This window comes from Loxodonta africana, chromosome 1 (assembly GCF_030014295.1).
Source record: "Loxodonta africana isolate mLoxAfr1 chromosome 1, mLoxAfr1.hap2, whole genome shotgun sequence".
Lineage (NCBI taxonomy): Eukaryota > Metazoa > Chordata > Mammalia > Proboscidea > Elephantidae > Loxodonta > Loxodonta africana.
In genome coordinates this window covers 104,993,984-105,007,143 of record NC_087342.1, presented here as the reverse complement: position 1 = coordinate 105,007,143, position 13,160 = coordinate 104,993,984, and the positions used below count along the sequence as shown (strand labels likewise).

Genomic DNA, 13,160 nt, shown 5'->3' with positions numbered 1-13,160 from the left:
CAATTCTTTTTGGTGTAATGGTTCTCTGTATTCCTTCCATCTTCTTTTGATGCTTCCTGCATCATTTAATATTTTCCCCATAGAATCCTTCAGTATTGCAGCTCGAGGCTTGAATTTTTAATTCAGCTCATTCAGCTTAAGAAATGCCAAGCATGTTCTTCCCTTTTGGTTTTCTATCTCCAGGTCTTTGCACATGTCATTATAATACTTTGTCTTCTTGAGCAGTCCTTTGAAATCTTCTGTTCAGCTCTTTTCCTTCATCATTTCTTCCTTTTGCTTTAGCTCCTCAATGTTCAAGAGCAAGTTTCAATCTCTTCTGACATCCATTTTGGTCATTTCTGTCTTTCCTGTCTTTTTTCCTTTTTCTTTAATTTTTATTGTGCTTTAAGTCAAAGTTTACAAATCAAGTCAGTCTCTCATACAAAAACTTATATACACCTTGCTATATACTCCAAGTTGCTCTTCCTGTAATGAGACAGCACACTCCTTCCCTCCACTCTATATTTTCATGTCCATTCAGTCAGCTTTTGACCCTCTCTGCCCTCTCATCTCTTCTCCAGACAGGAGCTGCCCACATAGTCTCATGTGTCTACTTGATTCAAGAAGCTTACTCTTCACCAGTATCATTTGCTATCCTGTAGTCCAGTCCAATCCCTGTCTGAAGAGTTGCCTTTGGGAATGATTCCTATATTGGGTTAACAGAAGATCTGGGGACCATGACCTCTGGGGTCTTTCTACTCTCAGTCAGACTATTAATTCTAGTCTTTTTACAAGAATTTGGGGTCTGCATCCCACTGCTCTCCTGCTCCCTCAGGGGTTCTCTGTTGTGTTCCCTGTCAGGGCAGTCATCGGTTGTAGCCGGGCAACATCTAGTTCTTCTGGTCTCAGGCTGATGTAGTCTCTGGTTTATGTGGCCCTTTCTGTCTCTTGGGCTCATAATTACCTTACATCCTTGGTGTTCTTCATTTTCCTTTGCTCCAGGTGGGTTGAGACCAATTGATGCATCTTAGATGGCCGCTCTCCCAGACACCACTCTCCAAAGTGGGATGCAGAATGTTTTCTTAATAGATTTTATTATGCCAATTGACTTAGATGTCCCTTGAAACCATGGTCCCCAAACCCCCGCCCCTGCTATGCTGCCTTTGAGGCATTCAGTTTATTCAGGAAACTTCTTTGCTTTTGGTTTGGTCCAGTTGTGCTGACCTCTTGTATTGTGTGTTGTCTTTCCCTTCACCTAAAATAGCTTTTATCTACTATCTAATTAGTGAATACCCCTCTCCCTCCCTCCCTCCCCACTCTCGTAAACATCAAAGAATATTTTCTTCGCTGTTTAAACTATTTTTTGAGTTCTCATAATAGTGGTCTCATACAATATTTGTCCTTTTGCAACTGACTAATTTCAGTCAGCATAATGCCTTCCAGATTCCTCCATATAACGAAAAGTTTCATGGGTTCATCATTGTTCTTTATCCATGTGTAGTATTCCATTGTGCGGATATATCTTTCCTGTCTTTTTAATAGTCTCTTTCTTCATGTATGATGTCCCTGATGTCATTCCACAACTTGATGGTCTTTGGTCATTAGTGTTCAACGCATCAAATCTATTCTTGAGATGGTCTCTAAATTCAGATGGGATATACTCAAGGCCATACTTTGGCTGTTGTGGACTTGCTCTAATTTTCTTCAGTTTCAACTTGAACTTGCATATGAGCAATTGGTGGTCTGTTCCATCCCTGGCCATGTTCTAACTGATGATGTTGAGCTTTTCCATTGTCTCTTTCCACAGATGTAGTCGATTTGATTCCTGTGTATTCCATCTGGCAAGGTCCACGTGTATAGTCACCATTTATGTTGTTGAAAAAGGTATTTGCAGTGAAGAAGTCATTGGTCTTGCAAAATTCTATCATGCCATCTCTAGCATCATTTCTATCAGGAAGGCTGTATTTTCCAACTACCAGTTGTCATGGAGGTTAGCATTTACAACACGTAGGAAAGCACTGTTTTTTTTTTTTTTGTTTGTTTAGGAGAAATACTTCAGATCACACAATGGAGGACAACCACATGATACTGGGAATCACAGTCTCACCAAGTTGGCACATATTTTGGGGGGACACAATTCAATCCATAACAGCAGCTAAGCACTTAACTGTTGTGCTGCCAGGGCTCCTTCAAAGCTGTACTACTAGATGTGAGTACAGCACAAACCAACGTGCATGTGCAGGATGGTAGATCTGTGTCTGCTCCAGCAGGTGCAGGTACCCAGACTTCAGAACATGGACTGGACATTGTCATCCACCCTCCACACAGGCATCACCTGATTTGATCCAGCATAGCAACTCTGAGAGGCAGGAGTTATTGTTTCTTATTTACAGAGGCGGAAGCTGAGAACCAGAGATCGGGTGACATGCCAGTGTTGCGCAGTTAGTAAAAGGCACAGCTGGGTGATTCCACCCTAAATCTGCTGACTCCATGGCTGTCTCCATGATGCTTTGTTGCTCTGAAACCTCAGAACCCCAGCAGTACATTCTCCCTTGCTTTTGCAAAAGACTCCAGTCTCCTTTGGACACAGCTATAGTGCATCCCACCCTTCCAGGATAAGCAGCCCTTTCCCCTCTCTTCCATCTGGAGTGGAGCATCTGGGTCCCATCCATCTGCTGCCCAGCAACCGCTGGAAGAATTATGTTGGGAAGAACTCTTAGATCCTCTTCTCCTATGGCTTTGGGGAAAGAGGATGATCAGGGCATACGTCATTTTCCTCTTGATAACTTGCCCTAGCCCCCATCCGCCTTTCCCACTGTCTTCTACCAGACCACAAAGTCCCTGACTTCAACCTAAGGGGGATAGAAAAGATTTCAAGTTGACCATCTGAGACTCAGAATGCATTTTCGCAAAGAAGTAGCTGAAACATGATGCTTGGTCTACTATTAATTAGAATATTATAGAATATATTCTATAGTATAAAATAAAATATATTAAGATATTAATAGTAATAGACTCGACTGTGTAGCCAACTAGTGTTAATATTAATTGATTGATTAATAATATTAAGCCGTCATCATCCCTCATTTGGAATACTACAGCAGCCTCATAACTGACATCATTTTTTCCACTCATGTCTTCCTACAGTTTCTTCTCCATATGAAAAGTTAATCAAACCCCATCTCTCCCTGTTCAGATTGCTCAATGGTAGGTCCCTGTATCTTTGAGGCCCCATGCAACCTGGCCCCTGCCATTCCTCTTCCCATTATCTGTCACGCTGCCTTTGTAAGTTGGTAGGTGACATCAAGCCAGCTCTGCAGAAGGTCTTAGCACCCACTGTTACCTGTGCCTGGGACTCTCTTCTCTCCCCAAGTCACCTGGCTCAATCTCTGTTCTCTCATGTTTCTGCCCATATGTCCCCTTTTCTGAGACGCCTTCCCTGATCACCCTTCCTCAGTAGATCCCTACCTATCCCCATCACTCTTCTGTTGCCTTATTCTGGTTTTTTTTTTTGTAACACTGGCCACTACCCTTCTTTATGTTATATAGTTATTTGTTTACTTGTGTACCGTGGGTCTTCTCCCCTGGAATGTCAGCTCTACAGGGGCAAGATACTGGTTTGTCTTCACTGCTGTGTTTCCAACACTAGAACAGTGCATGGCACATAATAGGTGCTCAATAAACAGATGAATGAATGATTAAATCTACCAACAAGCAGGTCATGGTTTCTATGTAGAATTTGAAACCATATTCTGAACATCAATGCCAAAAATGAATTTCTTCCTTTCCCTGCACCTGGAATTTGAAGTATAGGGACTTTATCTCAGCAATGAGCCTGTAGGTTTGTTTTGGAAACCAGGATTTCTCACTCTGCAGCCTTGGCAAAACTCGATACCTGTTTGCTCAGACAGCAGCTTTTCAGGGTTCTGAATTTGGCAAGAGAGAGCAGTGGCACTTTGGTCTTCTGCTGCCAGTATTGCTGAGGCTGGCTATGTTTTCTTGATTATTCTAGAGCAGGGCTTCTCAACATCGGCTCTAGTGACATATTGGGCCAGATAATTCTTTGTTTTGGGAATTGTCCTGTAATTATAGGATGTTTAGTAACATCCTGGCCTCTACCCACTAGATGCCAGTAGGGCCCCCAATTGTGACAATCAAAAATGTCTCCAGACATTGCCAAGTGTGCCCTGGAGAGCAAAATCACCCCAGGTTGAGAGCTACTGCACTACCATGCACAGGAAGCCCCCACAACAAGGGATTATCCAGCCCAGAATGCTCGTAGTGCCAAGGCTGAGTAACCCGGCTCAGCGCCGTCCAGTAGGATGTTTTATGATGATGAACATACTCTCTTCTGTGCTGTCCGATACAGTAGCCAGTAGCCCCATGTGACTACAGAGCACTTGAAAAGTGGCTAGTGAAACTGAAGAACTGAATTTCATGCTTATTTAATCTTAATTTAAATTTAAAAGCCAGGCAGCACAGCTCCAGGGAGACGGGTCCTTCTCATACCTTAATGTGCACACGAATCCTCTGGGGATAGCAAACACTGATGCAGCAGATCTGGGGTGAGGCCCAAGAATCTGCATTTCTCATAAGTTCTGAAGCTGCTGGCCTGAGGATCACACTGTAGGACAATCTGAGTCTCTAACATTAAGAGCATTTTTTTTCTACATATTGCATAAAGAATGACATTTCTGCTGCCTGGATGAGCTTGTTAGAGGACACAGCAACATAGTGAAGGTTGTGGGAAAAAGATGGGCTGTGGAGTTATAGGGAGATTGGTTTGAATATGGGATTCCTTGTTAATCGGCTTTGTGCCCTGGGCAACTTACTTATCCTCTCTGAGCCTCAGTCTCCTCATATGTAAAATAAAACAGTGACTATTCCACCTTGCAGCCTGAGATAGTATGTTTGAAAGCACCAAGCCCAGTGCCTGGCACATACTTGGCACTCCGTAAATAGCAACAGTTATTGATTCATCTAAAATAAAGGCATAAGCCAAAGATTAGACAGGTCTATAGGCCCAACAGTAACACATGTGAGGAACATGCTTCGTAGTTTAATCATATGAGGCTAATGAGCACACCAGCCCAAGAGCAAAGACGAGAAGGCAGGAAGGAACAGGAAAACTGGATGAATGGAAACAGGGAACCTGGGGTGGCAGCCAATGTCACAAAACAATTTGTGTATTCACTGTTTAATGAGAAACTAATTTGTTCTCTAAACTTTCACCTAAAGCACAATTAAAATAAATAAAGAAAATATAGGCCTTGCCTTTAAGGCCATCCCATCTCAAAAGTCACCCAGGTGTTCTTTTAAAATGTAGGTTTCCAGACCCCAGCCCAAACTTTCTGAGTCCGAGCCTCTCATTGTGGAGCCCAGGAAGCTTATTCTTTATTATTTTATTTTTATTAAGATAAAATTTACTATTATAACCGTTTTAAAGTGTACAACCAGAATGCTCCTTAGAAGCAAGAATGGTGAGACTACGTCTCACATACTTTCAACATGTTACCAGGAGGGATCAGTCCCTGGAGAAGACATGCTTGATAAAGTAGAGTGTCAGTGAAAATGAGGAATACCTTCAGCAAGATGGACTGACACAGTGGCTACAACAATGCACTCAAGCATAACAACAATTATGATGATGGTGCAAAACCGGGCAGTGTTTTGTTCTGTTATACATGGGGTCACTATGAGTCGGTACTGACCTGACAGCACCTAACAACAACAAAGTATACAATCCAATGGCATTTAGTATATTAACAATATTGTGCACCCTTCACTGCAGTCTAGTTCTAGAACACTTTCATTAACCCAAAAGTAAACCTTGTGTCCATTAAGCAGCCACTCCCCATTTCTTCTGCCACTCAGCCCCTGGCAACCACTTATTTACTTTCTGTTTCTATGGATTTGCCTATTCTGAATGTTTCATGGAGCCCTGGTGGCTCAGTGGTTAAGAGCTCAGCTGCTAACCAAAAAGTCTGCAGTTCAAATCCACCAGCTGTTCCTTGGAAACCCTATGGGGCAGTTCTGCTCTGTCCTGTAGGGTCACTATGAGTCGTAATCAACTTGACAGCAGTGGGTTTTGGTTTGGTTTGGAGGTTTCAGATAAATGGAATCACCCAATATTTGTCCTCATGTGTCTGGCTTATATTACTCAGCATAAATATTTTCAAGGTTCATCCACGTGGTAGCATGTGTCATAACTTCGTTCCTTTTTATGACTGAATAATATTCCGTTTTATGGATATACCACTTTTTGTTTATTTATTCATCTGTTGATGGGCACTTGGGTTGTTTCCACTTTTTGGCCATTGTTAATTGAGCTGCGATGAACATCGATGTACGTGTGTCAGCTTGAGTTGCTGCTTTCGGTTCTTCTGGGTGTGTACCTTGGATTGGGATTGCTGGGTCATATGGTAGTTCTACAATTATCTTTTTGAGGTACTGCCAAACTTTTCCACAGTGGCTGCTCCATTTTACATTCCCACCAGCAACGCATGAGGGTTCCAGTCTCTCCACATCCTCATCAACACTTGTTTTTCTCCATGGTTTTTGGTTTTTTAACTGCCAGTCTAGTAGGTATGAAGGGAGGCTTCATTCTTAACATCTTACCAAGGTCCTGGGTAGTCTTTATGAATATTCAGATTGGAGAACCACTTTGGGCCCCACTTAGTTAAGTGAGAGTTTACTTCTCACGGAGAATTGGGTAGAGCGTTACTTCTATTGTGTGGCAAAACCCATCAGGGAATTGAAGCTGCAACTTCATGGGCTGTTTTAAGAGCGATTGGAATTTTTTCACACACTGTCCATGTTATGCATTAAATTGTGCCCCCTCTCCCAAATGTGTGTTGTAAATCCTAACCCCTGTACCTGTGGTTATAATCCTATTTGGGAATGAGTTTTCTTTGTTATGTTAATGAAGCAGTAAGCATAGAGTATATCTTAAACCAATCTCTTTTGACATATAAAAGCAGATTAAGTGCTCGCTTCAGCAGCACATATACTAAAATTGGAACGATACATAGAAGATTAGCATGGCCCCTGCGCAAGGATGACATGCAAATTCGTGAAGCGTTCCATATTTTTGCACAGAAAAGCTCTTAGACCAAGTGAAGATAGTTGACAAGGACCTTCCACTAGAACCAACAGAGAAGAGAAGGCCTTCCTCTGGAGCTGACACCCTGAAATTGGGCTTCTAGCTTCCTAAACTGTGAGAGAATAAACTTCTGTTTGTTGAAGCCAAAAAAAAAAAAAAAAAAAAGCAGATTAAGCAAGCAAGTAGAGATAGGAGGAGATAGGGGGAGATAGACACCTAGCAACATGGAGATCACCAAGGAGCTGAAGGTACAGAAGTTGAAAAGAGACAAGGAACTTCCCCCAGAGCCAACAGAGAGAGAAAGCCTTCCCCTAGAGCCAGTGGCCTGAATTTGGACTTCTAGCCTCCTAAACTGGGAGAGAATAAATTTCTGCTTGTTAACGCCACCCACTTGTGGTGTTCCTGTTGTAGCAGCACTACATAACTGAGATTATCCTCCTTCTCCCCCTAGTAAGGGTAACTGAGTTGGTAGGGCGTTCTCTCTGGACTTCCCAGATCAGATGACCTACCTCCATAAGTGAGCTCCCCCCTCACCAGTGCCCCAGGATGTACTTCTGCAAAGCACCCCTACCTGTCTGCCCAGAGCTGGCCTGGAGGGTCTGTTCCAGCACAAACTGGCTTTGAACTCTCCTGTTTTAATAAAATTTAATGTGAAATATCGCGTTCTACTGTGTATTGAATATACCATTGACTGCCAGAGGAAAGAACAAATCTGTCTTGGAAGAAGTACAGCCAGAATGCTCCTTAGAAGCAAGGATGGCGAGACATCGTCTCACATACTCTGGGCGTGTTATTAGAGGGACTAGTCCTTGGAGAAGGATATCATGCTTGGTAAAGTAGAGGGTCAGCGAAAAAGAGGAAGACCCTCAACAAAATGGATTGACACGGTGGCTGCAACAATGGACTCAAGCATAACAACAATTGTGAGGATGGTGCAGGACCGGGCAATATTTCATTCTGATGTACGTAGGGTCACTATGAGTCGGAACCAGCTCAACGGCACCTGACAACACCACCTATGTAGTATAGCTGGGCCTGTTTAAATTAACAGTTACCAGGTTTTACATCAGATGTTTAAGTGTATTTCAGAAACATATCAGGTTAATCCTATGGCTCTGACGATAAAGATGATAAAGGAGATTAAGGGGACAGGTGTGGTGGGAAGGGGCTGCATGGGGGCAGTTAATGAAAGCGCTAGTCTTCCTCTTAAGGACAGGATTTTGTTTCTTTTTTCTGGAATTTCCTCAAAATTAATCTCTAGGGTGGAAAACAATATTTAAGTGATACATTGTATGCACAAGAAAAGGGAGCAATGTCCTGCTGTAACTTCCTGAGAGCCGCTTCAAGATTGCTCCGGGACATAAGCCCAGTGCCTAGGGCCTTTTCTCAAAGTCAGTGATTCTCAACCTTGGTCTCACATTGCAATCACCAGGTGAGCTTCTAAACATTTAACCGATGGGGTAGAGCCCAGGCACCCTTTTTTTTTTTTTTTTTTAAAGCTTCTGAGGTGATTCTAATGTACAATCCATATTAAGAAGCCCTGCGCTGGCCCGTGGGGCACGACAGCAGAAAAACACACGGCCCTTGCAGAGCTTTCATTCTGACTGGGGAGACCAACTCGTTAATCACATAATTATAACTCCCATCAGTGCTGCTGCACACTGACGTTTCTGGATGGTGAGAGAAACCTCACTGAAGCTGTAGCCTGAAAGATGATGGCTTCGTTTCCTAACGATACCACAAAGTGTGTGACTTTAAAGGACAGAAATTAATTTTCTCACAGTTATAAAGGCTAGAAGTCTAAATTAGGGTATCAGCTGTGTCCATTGCTTCTGGGGCTTTGAGAGACGAGCTGCTCCATGCCGCTTCCCCAAGCTTCTGGTGGCTGCTGCAGCTGTCCTTGATGTTTCTCTGCTGCCTCCACCACCACAGGGCACCTGTCCTCCCGCTCCCTGCCCCTAGCTCCCTTTTCTTGAGACACCACTCAGAAGGAATTAGGATTCAAACTCACCCTGCTCCAGAGTGACCTCATTTAACTTAACTGATAACAAAAGAAAAGCCCTGTTTCTAAACAAAGTTACACTCACAGGTACAGAGGTTAGGAATTCAACGTATCTTTTTGGGGGCGGGGGGTGGGAAACACAATTCAATCCATAACAACTGAGTAAATGTTAATGAGGGGTGAGCTGGGAGAACAGCATCCCAGCCAGCGGGACCAGTATGTGCAAAGGCAGTGGTGTGGAAAAGAGCTTGGAGTGTTTGAGAATCTGAAAGACGAGCCTATTGAAGCTGTGATCAAGGCTGTGGGAGGCCCAAGATGAGGTTGGAGGGTGGACGGTGGCCTGTCATCCATTATCAGCCCACGACAAGTCCATCTGACATGCTCCCAATGTTTGAGCTGCTCCAGTATTGATCTGGAAGGTTCAGCTTCAGTTCACCTGTGTTCTGTAATGAGCAGCTGCATGTAGACCTGATTAAGTGGTCCCCTGTATCTCACAACCATTGGGTAAATCGGCCACAAAGTACCTCTTTAAAGTGTTGAAAAGCAAAGTGTCACCTTGAAGCCTAAGGTGCACCTGACCCAACCCATGGTATTTTCAATCGCATCATATGCATGTGAAAGCTGGACAATGAATAAGGCAGACCGAAGAAGAATTGATGAAGAATTGACGCCTTTGAATTGTGGTGTTGGCAAAGAATGTTGAGTATACCATGGACTGCCAAAACAACGAACAAATCTGTCTTGGAAGAAGTGCAACCAGAATGCTCCTTAGAAGCCACGATGGCAAGACTGCATCTCACATACTTTGGGCATGTTGTCAGGAGGGATCAGTCCCTGGAGAAGGACATCATGCTTTGCAAAGTACAGGGTCAGCGGAAAAAAGGAAGACCCTCAACGAGGTGGATTGATACAGCGGCTGCAACCATGAGCTCAGGCATAACAACGATTGTAAGGATGGCGCAGGACCGGGCAGTGTTTTGTTCTGTTGTGCATGGGGTTGCTATGGGTTGGAACCAACTCCTCGACAGCACCTAACAACAACAACAACAACTGTATCTCATGTGGTCTGGACAGGACCCCTTCTCCAGCCCATAGAAGTTATTTTTTCCTTTACCTTCTAGCGGGTATAGGTGGGGTGTCAAAAGAAAAGGAGAGAAGCTTAGAGAGAGAATGGGAGACCTCACTACATCTGAAAAACTTCTGGGCCCCCTGGCTTTTGGGCTGTTGGGTGTCTCAGTTGAAAGTTAGATCTCCTTCCATGTCACCATTGTCTCTACCTAAGAGAACTAATTTGATGGAATGGTTGGCCTTCAGGTGACTGGAGTTTGCGGATTCTCTCTGTACTGTGTCTTAGATGCTTTGTGGATCTTGCTTCAATATTAATTCCTCCGTCTCTTCCCCATTCTCCCCCCCATCTTTTCCCTCTTTTTTTAAAATCTGTGCCAATTTCTAATTGATGTGGGTGGCATGGAGGGAATTCTTCACACTTCATCTGATCCTGCTGCTTCCCATTTCATAAGCCCATAGTTTATATCCTGGGTTCCCTTCCTGCCCCTGGCTGGGTTCCTCCCCTCTGTCCTGCCTGGTGGGGTGTGAGCTGTTCTCTTCATTCCAACTGCCTTGTGACTGAGAAGAGCCCTTCCTCTTGGGGCTTTGTAGAGACCCGTATAAAGTGCTCGTTTCTGTATGTTAGATGTTCTTCCTCTCCAAGACTCTTAAACCTGCTTTCCCCCTTCACTCTAAAAACAGTGTGTAGTATGTAAGGCAGCATTTGTCACTGTCATTGGGCAGAAGGGAAACTGAGGCCCAGATGGAAGTACAGGGTAGTGGAAAGAGCTTCCAGAGGCACAGATTCTGGCCGTGCCTGGGGGCTTGCTGGCTGTAGGTCCTTAGAAAATCACACAGCACTCCAGGAAGGCTTCCTCACTGGCAACGTGAGAAGAGCATAAGTAAGATTTCCTTTCCTGTGAGGCAGTATGAGGGAGCCCTGGTAAGCACAGTAGTTAAGTACTCCGCCGCTAACTGAAAGGTCAGCGGTTCGAAATCACCAGCTACTCCACAGGAGAAAGATGTGATGGTCTGCTTCCATAAAGATTTATAGCCTTGGAAAGCCTATGGGGGCAGTCTGCCCTGTCCTATAGGGTCACTGTGAGTCGGAATCAACTCAACGGCAGTGGGTTTGGTTTGGTTTTTTAGGCAGTGTGGTCATGGGGTAAAGAGGGAACTCGAGGCTTTGGTGCTTCGGGTCCTCGCTCTGCCTCTTACAGTTGTGTGGCTTTGGCCAAGACACTGAACCAGTTTCCTCACTTGTAAAATGGTGATGCTATCAGCACACAAGATTCTTGTAGATACAAGAGGCACTGTCCGGGCAGTTGCAGCACCATGTGGGGGCTCTATTAGGTTTCCAGATGTGACAGCTGTTCCACCTCCTCTACCATCTGAGATTTGGCCCTTGTCCCAGAGGGCCCCAGTCATTAGCAGTGGAGCAGGAACCGGGACCCAGGTTTACTGGCTTCCGGCCCTAAGCTTCTAGGTATCTGGAGTGCCCTGGGGAGGTTAAGCCTGGGGCAGCAGGATAGGGCATGACTCAGTGAGGGTCGGTTCTGGTGAGGAGTGGGACTTGCTACTGGGACCTCCCAGCACAGTGGATGGGAACCCGTAAGGGTACAGACCAGGAAATGGTGCGTCATCAGGACCCTGGGGATTGACCCCTGGGCCTTTGCAAAGTAGCCCTGCAGCCCCAGTACCAGCTGGGAAGCAGTTTCATGGATTCCTATTGAGGGAGGGGCATGATGGTCCCCACTCACTGGTATGTAGCAATAGTGACGGCCGCCATTTATCCAAGCCTTTTGGGAGGCAGGTGGTGCTCAGTGTAGGACCTACATTCTCCCTGATCTCCGTGATACCCCTGCAAAGAGGACACAGCTAACCCTGACCAGTGAGGTGCGGGGACACATTTGAACCCAGGTCTGCTTGGCTCCAAAGCTCATGTTCTCTAAAGCGTGAAATCTATGGCATTCCTTAAAGTAACTTGCATCACGAGCATTATTAATTTTAATAATACAAAGCTCGTCCATGTCCCAAAATCTATCCTCACTGTCAGCCTTATATCAGAGTTTACCAACTAATTTTACCACCGGCTGAACTGAATTTAACCAAGTTACCATTGTTGCAGAGAAAAATAGGTAAGAGTTCTAAAACTTGGTATAAATTGAGAAGGAGGGCAAAGTGGCCCCAATTTGGATGTCTTCTGACACTTAGGAAGAAGGAGAATTTAGCAGATATGTACATGACGTGCCTGGGTTGTCCTAGGTAACTTGTTGGACTTTTTTTTTTTTTTTCCCAACTACACATCTTTAATGCCTGTCTTGATTACCACAGTGATTGGAGCACAGTCTTAAATCAAAAACCTATTTGGTCCACATTAGGAGCCTCCTGAGATTTCTCATCAAATTGATTACTCTCTGTACTGTTTCTTAGATGTTATTCCTGCCACAGGACTTTGCACGGCTATTCTTTATGCCTGCAATACACTTTCTTCCTATCTTTTCCTTCCTCCCCTCCCTACTTTGCTTCACTAAGTTATTCTCGGTGCTCAGAGTAAAGATGAATTCCATGGGGAAACCACTACTGACCTCTTTCCATACTGATCTGCCCCCTGTTAAAACCAAACGCCAAACCCGTTGCCGTTGAGTCGATTCGGACTCATAGTGACCCTATAGGACAGAGTAGAACTGCCCCACAGAGTTTCCAAGGAGCCCCTCGTGGATTCGAACTGCCGACCTTTTTGATTAGCAGCCGTAGCACTTAACTACTACGCCACCAGGGTTTTCTGCCCCCTGTTACATGCTGTTAATCCATATTTCTTTAGAGTAAATCACTATTACAGTTATTTCTCGTTTTTTAATGTTGGCTTTTCCCACTAGACTATAAACTCCATGAGGGCAGGGACCATATTGGTCTCACTCAACAGTTGAATGTCTGGTGCCTTGCACTTACCTTGTACATACTGGGCACCCATTCAGCATTGGATAGGTGAATGGATCGTTGAATGAATGGATGGACTGAGTTAACTTC

General features: G+C 44.5%; 1 protein-coding gene and 1 non-coding gene across 28 annotated transcripts in view; both read left to right on the top strand.

Moving 5' to 3' along the window:
• TRERF1 (transcriptional regulating factor 1) overlaps positions 1-13,160 on the top strand; it is a 257,062-nt gene that overhangs the window by 152,615 nt on the left and 91,287 nt on the right. The window lies entirely within an intron of this gene.
• LOC111750406 (U6 spliceosomal RNA) lies at positions 6,965-7,071 on the top strand. The gene has a single exon (XR_002785537.1). It is a non-coding gene; the product is annotated as a U6 spliceosomal RNA (small nuclear RNA).